Here is an 18,452-nt window from a genome sequence, read left to right as displayed (position 1 = left end):
ACTGGAATGTGTGTTTAAAAAGATGCATTTAGATTCTTAAAACCACACACACTATAATTACTGTTTTAAAAAGGATGTAATCCCACAATCTGGCCACCTTCTGCTCACTCTTAATATTCAAAACGTGTAAAACATGCCTTTCTAATAGAGGGGCGTTCCACCCTCGTAATCTAAACCAGACTCTGTTTACCAAGTTAGAGTGTGCTCATGACGGCAGTAAAAATTAATAACATCAGGTCCTGAATCCATTTGTGAATAGGACTGATAATTAGCATAAACTTCCCTTTGATCCCACCACTTTGCCAATGCCTTATGTAGTGCCCAGCTCCACAACAAGGAAGGTAATCTCAGGATGAGGTAAGCCTTCCGTGTTAGAATCTAGTGCCTACCAAGGACTGTTATATAGGTACCAGTAATGGAGGCAGTCACACTCTCAGTGTAAGAAGTCACTACTGAGTGACATGTTTAAGAGACAGTTCATGCTACACCTTATATGTTGATTTACAGAACCAAACACCCAGAAACAGAGTCAGTTATATACTTTAATATGTATATGGAAAAAAATGAAGATAGGCCCATAGACTGCTATTCAGATATTTAGTAGCAGTTTGATATTACCTAGTAAACAATAGAGACAAGTAGCCCCTTCAATATGCCTGTATATGCAGTTCTTAGCTTGGTATTTAAAAACTATTCCCAAACCTTAATCTGCTTTAATTGTAGTACTTAAAAGTTGCTCCTAAAGTACAATATAGCTAAACCAAAGGGTGAATTGTATGTGCATAAAAGAAAAGACAGGTACTTAGAATTTTTGACAGGCACATACACACTTTTAGGCACATATGCTGACTTATACATCCAGTGTTTTACATTCAGTTCAATGTCATGTAGGTCGTTTTAAGTTTTAAAAGGTTAGAGCTACTAATCATCCTCTTAGACAGTGTTCCAAACATCTACACCTTCACCCACATGCATGGACACAACTCTTATGTATCTAGCACTAATGGAGGCAGTGACATTCTCACTGAAACAAGTCATTAGTGTCTGACACACCCAAGAGACAATACATGCTACCCCTGACATATAGATTTATACAGCCAAATACCCAGAAACAGAGCCAGCAATGTACTAAAAGACTTTACTACATATAGAAAAAACACTCAGCTAGGAACTGAGACAGTAGTAAAGCCTTGGCATCATCAAGGGAATCATCTGGAGAAGTGGGTCTTTTAGGATGTCTTAGTCCTAGTACAATTGAGCTTGTACATGCAGATCTACTGTTAGTACGACTTAGTATTTAAAACCCCTTGACAAACCTTAACCTGCTGTAGTACTATTTAAAGGTTAGCCCTAAGGTAGCCTGTTGCCAGGTCAGAGGGTAAAGTGTAAGTGCATAAAAGTAAAGATATGCAGATATAGGTTTTCCACAGGTACATGTATACTTTTAGGTGCATATGTTGACTGATATGACCAGTGTTGTCTACTCAGATAAATGTCATGTAAATAGTTATACAAGGGTAGAGCTAATAACACATCATCTCAGACAATGTTTCAAGCATCTACTCTTTCACTTGTATGTACAGACATAACTCTTATCTAAGTCGGGGTGGTTAACGAGTAGCGGAGCAGAGTTTTTTTCTTTGCTCGCGTTTGTCAATGTCAAGTTGGCTAGCGAGGAAAATCCACCTCCCGGTGAGATTTTTCCTTGTTGGCAATCGTCAACATCAAGATGGTGAGCGCAAGCACGGAAAATCGACTTCCCAGTGAGATTTCTCAATGCGGGTAGTCAGATTTTTCGTTGAGAGTGGTCGCGTATGCTCGCGACCGCTCGCATTGAGAAACTGTCAGTTCCCGTTGAGAAAGCTGCCGCATGAGTAAAAATCTACTTGAGCGGCAGAAAGGAAGCAGTGCTTGCTTGTACTGTGCATTGTGCAATTTGCGATGATTGCATAGTGTGGACAAGCATCTCGCACTGAAAATGACTGCAAACAGCATTTCTTTAACGCACTCTGCCGCTTGTGGAGCTCCGTGGAGTGCGACAGAGTTTTTTTTGCACTTTGTGGAATTCTGGTAGTGGAACTCCGCAAACTCCACCCAGGCTTACTCTTATCTAGCGCAAATGGAGGCAGTCACACTGTCACTTAAACAACCGAGTAGTGAGTGACACATGCAAGGAACGATGCATGCCACCTCTTACATGTAGATTTAGAGAGCCAAGCAGCCAGAAACAGAGCCAGCAATGTACTAAAAGACTTTACTACATATAGAAAAATATACCCAGAAAGGGACCAGAGATGCTTATACAGATATGTGGTAAAGCTCTGACACTACCAAGTGAACCATCCAGAGAAGAAGCTCTTCCAATATGTTTCAGGCCTCGTAAACTGGCATATGCAGTTCCATAGGTTGGCTGACTTGGTATTTCAAGCCCCTTGACAAGCTTTAACCTGCTGTAGTAGTACTTAAAATTCACCCTTAAAGTAGTCAGTAGGTACGCTGTTGGGTAAATTGTATATGCATAATAGCAAAGTTATGTAGTTAGAAGTTTTTGAGAGGTACATCCACACTTTTGGGTGCATTTTCTGACTTATTCATACACTGTTGTACAATCAATTGAATGTTATGTTAATACATCCTCTACCTACTGTGACATGCTGTGAGATACAACCATCTACACCTACACAAAGAGACAGTACCCTTATGTATACAGTGGTAATGCAGACAGTGACTCTCTCTCTGGATCAACTCATTAGTGATTAAGACACCCCATAGACAATCCATGCCATTCTTGATATATAGTTTTGCAGAACCAAACAGTCAGAAATAGAAACAGTCATGCATTAAGAGACTTTACTACAGATAGAAAAAACACATATAATAACTGAGACACTTATGCAGATCTGCAGTAAATGTCTGACACTGCTTAGTAAAGTATTCAGAAAAGTAGGCCTTTGAAAATATAACCTGTCGATATAGTGTAGCACCTGAAGAGTATATCAGAATAAATTAATGGTGCCGCTCGAAGACTTTGAAACCATTACCGGACTCTGGGGGCTTGTGAAATCGTTCCTGTTTGTTGCTCCACAGGACGCTATCCTCTGCCCTGTAACGGGGTGAATGCTGCTCGTCCTCCAGTTGCAGGTGGACTCTGCTCTTCTCGGGACTGCGAGGACCAGGGTGCTGTACGCAGCGGACATCGGCTGCACCTGGTCCTCTTCCCGACCCCTCCCCCATCAGCCTTATTAAGCCTCGCGGCCCCCGCTTCGCGGGAGCCGCTCGAAGACTTTGAAACCATTACCGGACTCTGGGAGCTTGTGAAATCGTTCCTGTTTGTTGCTCCACAGGACGCTATCCTCTGCCCTGTAACGGGGTGAATGCTGCTCGTCCTCCAGTTGCAGGTGGACTCTGCTCTTCTTGGGACTGCGAGGACCAGGGTGCTGTACGCAGCGGACATCGGCTGCACCTGGTCCTCTTCCCGACCCCTCCCCCATCAGCCTTATTAAGCCTCGCGGACCCCGCTTCGCGGGTGCCGCTTGAAGACTTTGAAACCATTACCGGACTCTGGAGGCTTGTGAAATCGTTCCTGTTTGTTGCTCCACAGGATGCTATCCTCTGCCCTGTAACGGGGTGAATGCTGCTCGTCCTCCAGTTGCAGGTGGACTCTGCTCTTCTCGGGACTGCGAGGACCAGGGTGCTGTACGCAGCGGACATCGGCTGCACCTGGTCCTCTTCCCGACTCCTCCCCCTTTCGCTCCCTTGCATCCCTTTAAATTGGACTTCCCCACACGCGCTAGCAGGACGCGCGCGGGACGACGCTCGGGGCGAAGCCCGGGCAAAGGGCGGGCCCTCTAAGGCCCTCTGAGACCGATTGAGGCCGGGCAGGGCTTGGTTAGGTACGCCCTGTAAGCGATACGTCGTCCACTTTACTGGGGGATATTATTGCACCCATGGCCCAAGGAGCTGAAAAAGTGAGTGGGGAAAAGCTGGGGGGAGTGATAAATGGCCCTCTGGATACGTATTTCAGGAAGATTGTAATGGAGGATAAGAGGGACCTTTCCTTGGATGAGCGCAGGACTGAGCGTCGTCGCTCCGTCGAAAATATGAAACGTAGGGCTCCAGAAGACTGTATTCTCGAGGCCCCCCTGGGTGATGCTGGTAATAGTAGCGTTAGTAATGTTACCCTTTCTCAGGATAGTGTGCCCTTGCTATTACGTGATTGTTCACCCGTAAACTTTGCCCCCGTAGTATATGATATTAGTGACACTGCCCCCTCTAATTTCTTAAATAGCTCTATGGCACCCAAAAATCAGTTCCCTAACCGTGGTAAACTAATAGTGAAAAAACACAAAAAGCTGGATAAGGGTAAAATTTATGGCCCACCCCCGAGGAAAATAAGACGAAAGGAGCGGGCGGGCCTGGTTAAATTAACAAAGTTCAACCATTATGATTTTGGGCGCCATACTAAAGCTACAAACGGTGTTGCTACAGAGTTGGCGGTGGGGCCAGGCAATATGCCAAACTCGAGTCACTCCCCTCCTTTAGTAGATTCTGATTTGGCTGTGACTGACCCTGAAACTCATCTGACCTCCGAGGCTCCGACAAAGCAGGACGCTTTCTCTGCAGCACTGTATACCAACTTGGGAGATTTGTTTAGCACCCTCATTTTACCTATTACCGATAGTTTGAGGAAGTTGGAGCAGAGGTTGGAGGGTATAGAGACCATCCTGAGTAAAATGATTGGCCCGGATAGGGTTCAAGCGCATATGACCATCACTCATGCTGTGACACCCCCCACCCACGCTCCCAAGGAACCCACCCAAGATGGTACAAATTCCTTACAGATCTTAAACCAGCCGATGCCTGACTTTCATAGACAAGGGCTCCTTATGATAGGGAAACAAGTGTCCAGTAAGCCTATTATTGATCCAGTGGAAGAGAATGCTATGGCAGCAAAGGAGTCTTTGAGGCAGGAGCAGGGAAGTTCAAGTCGTAATGGCAGTATGGGGAATTATGGGCCACAGGTAGATTTACCTCCTGAAGCGGTGCCTTTGGTGGTGGTTTTGACGGGCGTTCCTGTATTAGCAGATAACAAGAGAGAAGGATATTCTCAGTTGAAAAATAAAATTATTCATTGGCTAAGTATTCATAGACCAATGAATAATAATTTTAATGGGGAGATATTACACGTTAGGCGCCTTCCCTGGATAGGTGGTAGATGTAAAGATGTTGAGGGAGACATTGTCCTGATTAATTTTAGAGACCCAGGTGCGGTTGATTATATACTGAATTGGCCCCCCGGAACGGGTGATAGCTGTATTAGCCCTCGAGCTGTGACTTATTTCTATCCTAGATCCTTGGTTTTCCTTCCAACCCACTACAGGAATAAGGACAAAGCTAATCCAGCTATTTCGACAGCTCCCTATGGCAGGAATATGCTCTCCGATCCTCAGGGTTGGAATGTGATCCCCCCCAGACCTACTAGGTACATTAACTGGCGAAAGGAGTATCTGAGGCCATCTACACCCCTGGAGACAATGAATAGGTTGAATGTGCTTACGGGTATGGATGAATGTGATTGATGTTTACGGACCGGGATGGAAGGGGGGGCCTGCCCTAGTGTAATTAGGCTAGTGGGAAATGGGTTGGAGACTCACGGTAAGGCCAAAGAACTATCCAATGGGGCCGCGGCTCCTTTGGATCCTATAGGTCTGGATTTTACTAGGGCTTTGGCTTTTACCCATTGTCCACCTTCGGTCCGTATGGACGACGGGTGTTATTCCTTAATCCCTACGGATCATCTCCAAATTTGCAACGCCCCGGAACCACGAGAATTGGGTGGCAGTAAAGAAGTCCTCTCCATTCTACCCTCCAGCAATAAAAAGATTATTCATTTAGTTTCTTGGAACGTAGCAGGTCTGAGGAGAAAGTTGGCCCTCCCAGAATGGCACAACTTTATTGAAAAATATGACGTATGTATGTTTCAAGAAACATGGAGCCTATCCCCTGTTTTCAAATCGGGGTATGTAACCTATTGGCTACCTGCTCATAGCTGTGGTAAGGGCAGACCAGCCGGGGGCTTACATGTATGGGTCAAAGTAGAATTAAACTGGAAGGTTTCTGCTCACGATCTGGGAAGTGGGGACATTCAACACCTAACAATTGTAGGCCAGACAAAGGACAGTGGAGTGGAGTTATTTAATATTTACGATAGAGGGACCCAGGGTGACAAAATGTCAAAAACCTTCATGCTTTTAGAGCAGGCTCTAGGTAACTGCCCCCCATCCTCTAAACTCCTTGTGGGTGGGGACTTTAATTGTACATTCGAACCCTTAAGCAGAGATGACCTTTTGGGTATAGTGGAGGAGGACGCTAGCTGGTCTATCCCTGCCTTGTCATTACCTCCAATTAAAAAATGGACAGCTAAGGCTCTGCAGATTAATGCTCTTACTGTTGATTTTAAATTAAGAGCATTGAATGGGAGATCATTTTCTGATCGGGACGGAGCCATGACGTTTAATAGACTCAACGGCCCGTCCCGAATTGATTATATTTTACTGGACGTGACTATGTGGCGCGACCTAGTGAATATGGAGGTGGTCCCCTCGCAGGACAGTGATCATAATCCACTGAGTCTGAAGCTAGGGTGGAGCAATTTAAAAAGTAGTACTAAGCTAGCTCCACCTAGGCGAACAAACGAGGTGGTCCCATACAATGGAAATCGCAGGCTGAAATGGGATAAGATTAGTTCTGACCCAGATAAATTGGTAAAGATCAGGGCTCATATAGAAGATCTGACTTGCGAATTGGCGGGACTAGCCCCAGGAACTGGGGATGCTCATGAGTCGCTTCTTCCTCAGATTTATAAAAACGCCATTGAGGAAGTGGGTAACCATTTTCAGATTTTGAGCTCGGAAACAAAACCCCCTAAACCTAGTAATCCCTGGTACTCTGCAAAGTGTCGGGCTAGAAGACGAGAACTTACTGTAGCCCTGCGTACAAAGAATCAACCCCTAATCAGAGTTGCAAGGAAGGAGTACGCAAAAGAACAAGTACGGGCAAAAAAAGATTGGGAAGAATGGCATTGGCAGGATCTTAAAAGGGCCTCCAAAAGGAAAAATGCCTCATTGTTTTGGGATCTGATCAACAAGGCCAGACAGGGTAACCAACCTGTACTTGTGAATCATATTACCAGCCAACAATGGTATTCCCATTTCTTAAATATAAATGGCGGATCGGAGGTAACCAGATCTTCCCCTTCTGATCCAGCCAGACGGGCCCCTCCCATATTGACGCTGGAAGAGCCATTCTTGACTTCGGAAGTAGTACTGGCTATAAGTCACCTGACCCCGAGGAAGGCTGCAGGGCAAGATGGCATCCCTGGGGATCTCCTTTTGGAAGAACCTACAGCTTGGGCTGCAGTCATTGCACTATTAATGAATTTAATCTCCAGGGGTCATCCTATCCCCGACTCGTGGAAGAGTGCAGAGGTGATCACAGTATATAAAAAAGGGGATAGAGATGACCCTGCCAACTACAGACCGATCAGTCTGATTGACGTGATCCAGAAAGTAGTTGGCAGGGTCATCATCTTGAGGGTAGGTGCATGGATGGAGGAGGAACAGGTGCTCTCCCACTTTCAGGCCGGCTTTCGTAAAAAAGTGGGCACGATGGACCAGGTCTTCCGCTTCCTTGCGATCTATTGGAAGTCGGTGACAATTAATCATGGTAGCCTCTATCTGGCTTTCATAGATCTGAGGATGGCGTTCGACCTGGTCCCTCGAGCAAGGTTGTGGGATATCCTGGAAAAGATGGGTTTCCCAGGTCCATTGCTGGATTTCATTGTGAAACTCCACGATGGAAACTATGCGAGGATCAGATGGGGCACTCAGGGACAACTGACGGAGAGGGTGCCCGTGATGAGAGGAGTTCGCCAGGGATGTGTTATGGCGCCGACTCTATTTTCCCTATTCGTGAACGGTGTGGTGGATTATCTGAGGGAAGAGCCGGCGGATGCACCATCCCTGGCAGGGGAAAACACCCCAACTCTTCTCTTCGCGGATGACACCATCTTGATCTCGAAAACCCCAGCAGGGCTCCAAAAACTCATGAATCGCTTTAGTGAGTTCTGTAAGGACAGGGGTCTCACAATCAATACCTCCAAAACTAAGCTAATGGCCCTCGCACCATCCAAAAGATTTAAGAATAACCTCACGTTAAATGGTGAATTCTTGGAGATGGTTGATAGTTTTGACTATTTGGGTGTTAGGGTGAATAGCCGGATGAGTTGGAGCGACCATCTGGCTAAAATGCTATTAAATTTTAAAAGAGTAGCAGGGGCGGTTTTGCGAGAACATAGGGCGTCTACGAGTAAACCTGTGGCACCCGTTCTCGCAATTTATGAAGGTCAAGTATTGCCATCTGCACTATATGGTTCTGAACTCTGGGGGTTTGAGAATATCCCGGAGATAATCACCTCAGAAAATAAGTTCTTGAGGGACCTTGTCGCTTTACCAGTCTCCACCCCACTAATTCCCTTACGTTTAGATATGGGCAGGCGCCCTCTCAAAGAAATAGTGCGCCTTCGTCCTTTACTCTTTTGGGTGCGACTGAGAAGGACTGAAGAGCTTAAAAACTATGCAGCCGCTTTAGATGAACTTATCCTACTCGACAGAGGTAATAGGATTAAGTGGTTGTGTAAGCTGAGGCAACTGGTTGGTTCTTTATGTTTGAGTGATCTATGGAGGAGTCAAACCCCTCCACCCAAGCTAGTCATTAAAACGTTGTATTGGGAGTGGGTGGAGCGGGAGACCTCTAGTAGAGGTAATGGGAGTTCTCTCACTGATCGATTCCTAGAGTTTAAATGGTCTAGGTCATTTGAACCATTTCTTGACCTTATCGAGAATCCCCTGGATAGATCAATGTACTTAAAAGTTAGGTTTGGGACCCTCCCAGTAAATGCATTCACTTCCGGGTGGAACAACCCAAGTGGCTCTGCTAAGGCTTGTCCATGTTGTGTAGCTCCTTTAGAATCTGTGGCACACCTTATGTTTGCTTGCCCAGCATATAGGGTGCCGTGGAGGATATGGTTAAAACCTTTATGTAAACAATTGGGCCTTAGATGCCATGTAATGGCCCTGCGGGTCCTTTGTACTGACACGTCTTCCACCGTGATGGTGTGTGGCGTAGCCAAATTTATTGGAAGAGCTTGGTTGATACGTACGAGGAGACTGAAGTCCCAACCTACCTCATAGGACAGAGGACCTTGCTAACCTAGCCCTAAGGGATAGTTTTGATGCCATAGGCATTAGGCAATTCGGGAAATGGATAGTATGATCCTAACCGTATATTAAGCTTAATGTCTCTTATTGCATTATGATGTTATATATTTCGATTTTTATTATTGTAAATGAAATGTATTGTTGAGTCTATTCTCCTTTTAAAATGTTTAGTAATAGTCAGGATTTTGACATGATTTAATTCTATTTTTAACTGTTGTATATATGTGCTTTTATGATGTTTTATTCATCGAATAAAGAATACTGACTGACTGACTGAATAAATTAATGTAATTTGTATGATTTCAGATGTTTTCATTTTATGAGGTACCATGTAAATAGTTTTTTATTTTATTTATATGGTTCACTTGATACAGAAGAGGTAAAGATGAGACAGAAAGAATAGAAGAGAAGAGATGAAAAAAACAATACTGCTTGAACAAAAGTCAAAAGGAAAAAGCCAACGATGGCTAGAATACTCTCAAAGAACAAAGATATATTGGTCAGAGAGCTAAGTAGTTTCTTAAAACAATATTAAGAAGAATGAAAAATATGGAAAGTGATGAGAAGATAAAGAAAACTTTGTCAGCAAGTCACAAAAAGAAAGTAATAACTCATGTTTACACCGCAAATCATTGTAAAAAAACAACTGGTCAAACAACAAAGCAAACACAGTATAAATATATAAGAAGATGAATGTTTAGAGCTCGGGCAATACAAAATGTAATAAAGAACATAAAACAGTTCAAGAGAAGATCAACAGATCATAAACAAAAGCAACATATAAAAACTGTGATAAATAAAGCATTCACAATAAAGCAAAAACTATTTATTTTAATATTAAACAGAATTAGAACACTTGATAAAATAGTGCTCTTTATGAAGAAGAAAAGCAAGAGGAAAAGACTGGTTAATAGAATTAACTTTTGTAAAATGTTCACTGGTGAATGGAAACACACTTCCAGCAGTTAGTCTTTCTTTAAGGAAGTAAGCTATTTTCAAGAAAACACATTAGTGCATGTAGTTGCAACAAGTGGTCGATGCTATGAGGTTAAGAATGGCAGTCTTATTCCAAAAGATGAGATGCTTCCTAGGAAGTTTTAGTTTTAGGGAGTACAAGGAAGGCGTAGACAAGCTCCTGTATATAAATGGAACAGCAGTAGTATTCAGGAAGAATCTATTGATATTTCTAGATAGAAGTTTGAAACAGAAGATTACTATGTTGCAAGGATTAGATCCATGTAAAATTAGAAAGTATAGCAACTTACAAGAACACTCTTTGGCTTATCTATCAAGAAAAGTATGCCAAAGCACCTTTCATTATTTCAGAATGCGAATGTTAATTAGGAGGCTTTATTATATAAAAACACCTGCACTCATTTAGGGGAAAGTAATACAGCTCGTTTGCATGGTACAATAGCAGATGTAGTGAAAATTTGTGGTGAAAATCAGTTTTGTTTCTTTCATCCTGAAGAGGAGTGTAGGGACAGTGAGGACTTGATATCTGGAGGTGTAGAAGAACAGGACAGATAGATTAATATTGATACATTTACAGAAGAGAGTACACATTTTAACACAGTTTTGTATGAACAACCAAACTCTGTGTGTATTTGTTGTCGATGCACTCACTACTAACCCCGGGTGGAGACCTCCACTCTGCCCGCAGAGTGTGCAGAGATTTGCCTTCTCTGCATTCCATGAAGGCATATCTCTGCATACTCTGCAGCAGAGAGGAGTTGGCCAGCCCCCGTCTCCACCCCCTATTAAGTAGTAAGTTAACATTAATAAAAAACAAAATTAAAACCACTTACCTGTGTACTGCGGTGACACGGGGCTGCCCTCCTCCTCTTCCTTGCCATACTGATAATGCTTGAGAAAACTGTGCATGGAGGGGGGTGGAGGCAGGTGGCATAGCATAGCAGAGCGTAGTTCCACAGAGTTTGTTTGCAACTCCATGGACCTCCGTGTAGCCCCTCTACACCCACTACGCGCGGGGTTACTCACTCCGAAAGTCAAACTAGGAATGTTGATTTATATTTAAAGAGTGAAAAAGAAAAAAAGGCTTACTGGCAAAAACTTGCTGCTGATTTATTTGACTTGTCCACTGATCAAGTTATGTGACAAAATACCAGTATGTCCCAATAGAGAATGGGGACAAAACAGCTTGAGAGTACATGTTTTATGGTTTCAAAGTCATAGATGTGGAAAATACTGCCATCAAAAATAAAGATGTAAAAAGAAAATTTTCATACAAAATGTCGGTTTAGATTTCCACAACCTATTATTTCACAAGGAAGAGTTAACAGCTTATTGTCAGTGGTAAGACATACAAGAAATCCCGAAGAAAATATATACATCCTAAGAAGAACAGAAGCTTCAGAGTATATTAATGCCTATAATTCAGGTATTTTGAAAATGTGGAATTCAAACTTGCATATTCAGTTTGTAGCAGATAACTCAACTGCAGTTGCTCATTACATCACATCTTACATTACAAAATCTGGGAAGTCAGACATGAAAGAGATGTGCGAGGACATTTCTGCAGAAAATAGACTCACCAAGAAATTGCATAGCTTCAGCTTGAACATGCTTTTCCATAGAGAGATAGGATCCTATGATTGCTCAGATCGGTTGAGCTCGGCCAGTTTATTTTCAAAGTCAAGAGGAATCCTTTGGGTAAGCCAAGGCCTAGCTAGCACACACTACATAGTATCGAGGTCTTTCCCAGAAATCCAATACTTAGCAGAGTTTCAGCCAGAAAGCACTGATATTCTCAAAACAATCTGTTGCAGACATACTATGCATCAAGAAAGAGTCCACATCTGGAAAATGTATTCCTGTATAAAATACTGCAACACCACAGATTCAATGCAATAAAATACAGTGTTCAGTGTTCAGTTTTTCCTATAAATTTGAAAATATTAAATGATAAGATTGAACAAGATGAAACTATTGCAGCAGACATAGCTAGGGGAAGTTCACAAAGTAGTCAAAGTTCTGGAGCATTAACTCAGAATACACTTGGACAACCATTTTATTCAAAATTAAGCTGCATTAGCTATGAATGAGGTGGGAACTGCAATGGAGCAAGCACTATTCACTTTGAAGAGTTAGTAGGACAACTTAATATTCGGAGGTCTATTCGGAGACCTGCTGCAACTCACCCAAGTTAAAGAGCAACCTGTTTTCAAAACACTTCTCCATGATGACACAAGGGATTCTTTGGGAAGTATTGGAAATGTAAACATTTACCTAAACTTTGAATACAAGGAATTAGTGAAGAATATGCGACAAGCAGCTGATGAAGAATATGGAAATATCTCTATGGACATAATAATTGAAGTGTTGACCAAACATGGTAAACAAGCTTTGGAAAGCTGACTAATAAAGAAACTGCTCACATTTGAAAAGACACAAGCACAACTAATGTATAATATGATTGCAGAAGAGAAATCCATAGTTTGTTTAATTCCCATGCTGTATTTGACATTTAAAGAAGTACTACAGAAACTGTAAACACAACGAATTCTGGAAATAACACCTATTAATTAAGTGGAACACCAGGGAGTAATAATACTACTAACTGGAAGACGACATGCTAAATTGAATTATTAAGAGAAGACTGTATCAAAGACTTCAGGATTGGAAAAGTATTAACGTGTATCTGATAACTGTCATGTAATTTTGAACCATAATTTGAATGTAAAAGAAGAATTTGTAAATTGTGCTATGGTAAAAGGTGTTGATTTTGTTCATTTTCAAAACCGATTTCAGTTAGAATTTTTAGTTGTGAAATTTGATCAGATAAATGAAGTAAAGCAGATTGGGTGTTGTGCTGTATATTTTCTGCTTGTAAATTATTTCTATGTTCGACAACAGCAGTTCCGAGGGTCTCTATCCACAAATCTCAAGGTTTAAACATAGACAGAGCTTTTTATAAACAACAGAAGTAATGTGTTTAAAGAAGGAATGGCATTTGTTCCAATGTCTTGAGTAAGAGCATTGTCCGGTTTGCATTTGGTTGTATTTGATGACAAAAAGATTGGTACTCATGCAACTTTTATAAGAGAGTGCAATGTATTAGGAAGTTGCTATCCTCCTCATTTAGGTGAATACACAATCTATGAGAAATCTATACCATGTCCAAAACTGAAGTATACAAAACACTTACCTGAATTTCAAAACAAGAAAGGCAAGCAAGATGAACTTGAAGACGTAATAATAAAAAAGGGGAAACTGAGGGTGATATTGTAGGATAACAGTTAGAAAACAGGGTATCAACTGCTATGCTAATGTGGTTCTCAATGTAGTGTTTCATTAACCACATCTTCTCAACCAGATTGAACAAAAATATGAGAAAAGATTCTGTTATGCACTGTGTGATTTACTCCAATGGGCGCTCAGTGACAGAAGTAAAATATATACTGCTTCAGACATTCAACATCGTTTGGATATATGTAGTGAATTAGTAACAGTTACTCTCAACATGCAGCAAGATACACAAGAATTTATAATGGTCATGCTTTGAGTCTTCTAAAAAGAAGAAATAAATATTGATGCCTTATTTGGATTAAGTTACATATGGGACCATGACTGTGAAGACTGTTCATTTACCTCTACTGCTGAAATACATGCAGAATGATTCCAATACTTAACACTACCAGATTGCAAAATGGTGTCTTTTGACAAATTGATTAAAACAGCATATCAAAGTATGACCTGCTCAAATTGAAGCAATACATGATATCTACATTGCAAATATAAAGAAGTGGAAAATACCTCATGTTAATATTACAACAATGTAGACTAGATGTAACACAATTACAAACAGAAATTATAAACTTCAAAGTAGGACAAATATCTATTTCAGAAAGAACTTATACAGCACTAGCTATTATTTTTCATGAAGGAGCTAATATGATATCTGAACACTATACTGTATTTTAAAAAAGTAACAGTGGATGGACACCTTGCAATAATACCAACTTTATTTTCAAAGATAAATTGTCTTCCAAACTATAAAATTCTAACCTTTTATTTCTTCAGCCAAAGTTCTAAGGATATCATTTGGCCTCTTAGGGGTGATTTCCTTAACAACAATGGTAAATTGGATTATCGCAGAATAGATAATTACCCTTTTGCTCATGATTTGCCCTAGTAGAAATAATGTTTTGAAAACCATCTTTAGAAATTAAGTATAATATATATTTGTGCGTAGAATTGTACTGGGTATAATAATAATATAAAATATTTTCAAAGGCATTTATTTTCATTACTAGAGTAAATATAGATAAAACAGTTAATTAGGGGACTGTAGTGAGTGTGAAGCACAGTAACATATTTACAATGATGTACTGTGCACTTTTTCTACAATTCATGCAATTATTTTTCCCCACTGTTCGAAGATGAAGCTACATACAGACCACCGTGTATGGTAAAGTAGTATGAAAGCTGGAACATTAAAAGAGGGAAATTAATAGTTTCACTATATTGTAATATAGTGGTATAGTATAAGAATTATGATGTGAAATAATAGTGTATTTTTAAACATGACATTCTAAAATATTTTTCAACCTTTTTTTTAATAGTAACAACAGTTCAGCATTAAGATGTCCCAAACTAAATGTTCTATATTAGTTTCTTAGATATAGAAACACTTTCCCATATAAGAATGAAACACTCATTCAGATATCTAGAAAATATGTGATAAGTTAAGTAGATGTTTAAGCATGTGTGACATAAGGGGCACTTGAGGATCTGCACCCAGTGCTACTACTAGACTGACTTGGCATTTAAAACCCCTTGACAAGCGTCAACCTGCTGTTTTTACCTCATGTCACTCAATGCTATCTCAGCTTGTAGCTAGGCCATACAATACATTTCAATGAGCTATGTGCACACATTACCACCCATATGCTCAGTTATATATCCAGTATTCCACATTGAGTTCAGTGTCATGTAACCACCTACGAAAAGGCAGAGCTTCTAATACATTCTCTCAGACAGTCTTTCTAGCTTCTGCTCCTTCACTCACATGCACAAACATAACTCTAATGTTTTTACCGCTAATGGAGGCAGTAAAACTCTCCTTTTACCAACTTTTTACTGACTGACACAATCAAGAGACAATCCATGCCACTGCCAAGTGAATCATTCAGAGAAATAGCGCGTTCAACATATCTCAAGCCTGTTACAGTTGAGCCTGTGCATGCAGTTCTACAGCTAGGCTGACTTGGAGTTTGAAACCCCTTGGCAAGTTTTAACTTGCAGTAATACTACTTAAAAGTAATCTCTAAGGTAGCTTGTAGCTATGGCATGGGGAAATGTATATGTGCATTAAAGCAAAGACATGGGTTCAGGCGTTTATGACAGGTATATGCACACTTTTAGTCATGACTTATACATCGAATATTCTACATTGAGAAAATAATTATGTAAGTACTTATAAAAGGACAAACCTAAAAATTGATCCTCTCAGACAGTGTTTCAAGCAGATATACCTCCACTTACACACACACACAGAATGTTTAAATATATCTAGTGCTAATGGAGAAAGAGAGACTCTCACTTAAATAAGTCATTAGTGACTGACACACTGACGATACATTCCAAGCCACCCCTTAGATATAGATTTACAGAGTCAGAAACAGAGTCAGCAATATAATAAGAGAGTTTACTACATATAGAAAAGAACACCCAAAAAGGAACTGAGACATTCATCCTGATATGTTGTAAAGCTCTGACATTACCAAGTGAAACATTCAGAAAAGTACCCATTTTAATGCGTCTGAGGCCTAGTATACTCAAGCTTATACATTCAGTTGAACACCTAGGCTGACTTGGTATTTGAAACATCTTGACAAACCTTAACCTCCTGTAGTACTACTTAAAAGTCATCCCTGTGATAGCATGTAGCTATAACAGAGGGTAAAGTGTATTTGCATAAAAGCAAAGAGATTTAGATAGATGTTATTCACAAGTTCATGCACACCTTTAGTCACATATTGTGATTTATACATCTACTATTCAACATTTAGTTAAATGTCATTTAAGTAGTTATAAAAGGCAAGACCTACTAATAAATCCTCCGAGGCAGTGTTTCAAGTATGAAGACCTTTCTTCACATGCTGAGATACACCTGTTATGTATTTCGCTCTAATGGAGGGTGTGACACTCTCAATTAAACAACTCATTAGTAAGTGACACACCCAAGAGACAATCCATGCTACCCGTTACATATAGATTTATAAAGCCCAGTAGCCAGAAACAGATGCAGGAGTGCACTAAGAAGCTTTATTAGATATAGAAAAAAGTACCCAGAAATGAACAGAGACATTTATTCTGATATATAGTAAAGCTCTGACTTTACCAATGAACCATCCAGACAAGAAGTCCTTTCAAGACGTGTCTTGTCTAGTACACTTCAGCTTGTATATTCAGATCTACAGCTAGACCAGCTTGATAACCCTTGACAATCCCTTGACAACTCTTAATCGGCTGTACTACTACATAAAAATCAACTCCAAGGTAGGCTGTAGCTAGGCCATAGGGTAAACTGTATGTGCATTAAAGCAAAGACTTTTACATCCATAGTTCTACGTTGAGTTGAATGTCATGTAAGTACTTCTAAAAGTGGAGTGCTACCTAATACATCCTCTCATACATTGTTTCAAAGATCTACACCTTCACTCACATGCACAGACACAACTCTTGCCTATCTGGCACTATTGGAGGTAATGACACTCTCACTTAAACAACTCATTACTGACTGACACCTAAGAAACAATCCATAACAATTCTTACATACAGACTTTACTACATATAGATGCATTCAGGTCTATAGTAAACTTCCTGCACTAGCAAGTCAACCATCCATAGATGAAGCCCTTTCAACATGCCACAGACCTAGTACATTTGAGACCATTTGTGCACTTCTACTGCTAAGATGACTTGGTATTCCAAACCTGTGGACAAGCCTTAATCTGCAGTAGTACTGTTTAGAGGTCCCCCCTAAGGTAGGCTGCACCGAGGCTATAGGGTAATCTGTTTGTGCTTAAAAGCAAAGAAATGTAATTAGAGGTTTTTCACAGGTACATGCACACTTTTAGGCACAGATGCTGACTTATACACCCAGAGTTCTACATTCATTTCAATGTCATGTCATGTAAGTACTTATGAAAGGGGATAGCTACTAATACATCCTCTTACACAGTGTTTCACCCATCTACAGCTTCACTAGCATGCACAGACACAACTCCTATGTATATAGCACTAATGCAGGCAGTGACACTCATTTAAACAACTTATTAGTTACCAACACTCAAATATTACATTGTTTTTGGAGATCTACTGCAACTTACTCCTGTGAAGGGTTAGCCTTTGGCCACCACACTGTTGCAAGATAAAAATAGGAATTCCTTGGGAAACATTGGGAATGTGAATATTTGGTTACTTTTCCAATACAAATATTAACTAAGAATATGTGAGAAGCATCTGATGTTAAATATGGTCATATTCTGAAAGATAATAGAGAATAGAGTAGGTGTTCTTTCAAAAGAGGGAAGGCGTGTTCTCCAAAGTCATCATCTTAAAAAGCTGTTTACATCAACGAAGACAACAGCAGAACTAATGTTCATTATTATAAAAGAAGGGAACCATACTGTGCATATATTGGATGAGCATGCATCTTTCAAAAATGAACTGCTGGAATTAGAGGAAGAAGAAACTTTGCTACTGAAGGCAATAAATACAATGGAACACTAGGGTATTACTGCATTTCTGTAGTTGATCTCTCAATCAAAAGTTACAAGTAAAACTGGATTAATTAGAGAAATATGTTTCTTGAACTATAGGATTGGAGAAATGTACGCAAAAACTGTAGAGCGATCTTGTTCTGAAATTTAAATGTTGAAGAAGGTTTTATTAACGGTGGGTATGGGTAAAGTTGTTGATTTTATTAACTTTCTAAATAGGAATGAGGTGGAATATCTTATGATTAAATGTGATGAGACTGAGAATGATAAGCACACTAGACAATGTACTGCACCATTTTTTGTTTGTTAAAGATTTGCATGTTCAATGGGAACAGTTTCCAGTTTGTCTAGCATATGATGTTATCATTCATAAATCACAAGGTTTAAGTTTAGATGCAGAATTTATCAATATTGGCAGTGCAGT

This window comes from Triturus cristatus, chromosome 3_1, assembly GCF_964204655.1.
Source record: "Triturus cristatus chromosome 3_1, aTriCri1.1, whole genome shotgun sequence".
Classification (NCBI taxonomy): Eukaryota; Metazoa; Chordata; class Amphibia; order Caudata; family Salamandridae; genus Triturus; species Triturus cristatus.
The sequence above is the reverse complement of the archived record's forward strand: the minus strand, read 5'-3'. Positions refer to the sequence as shown.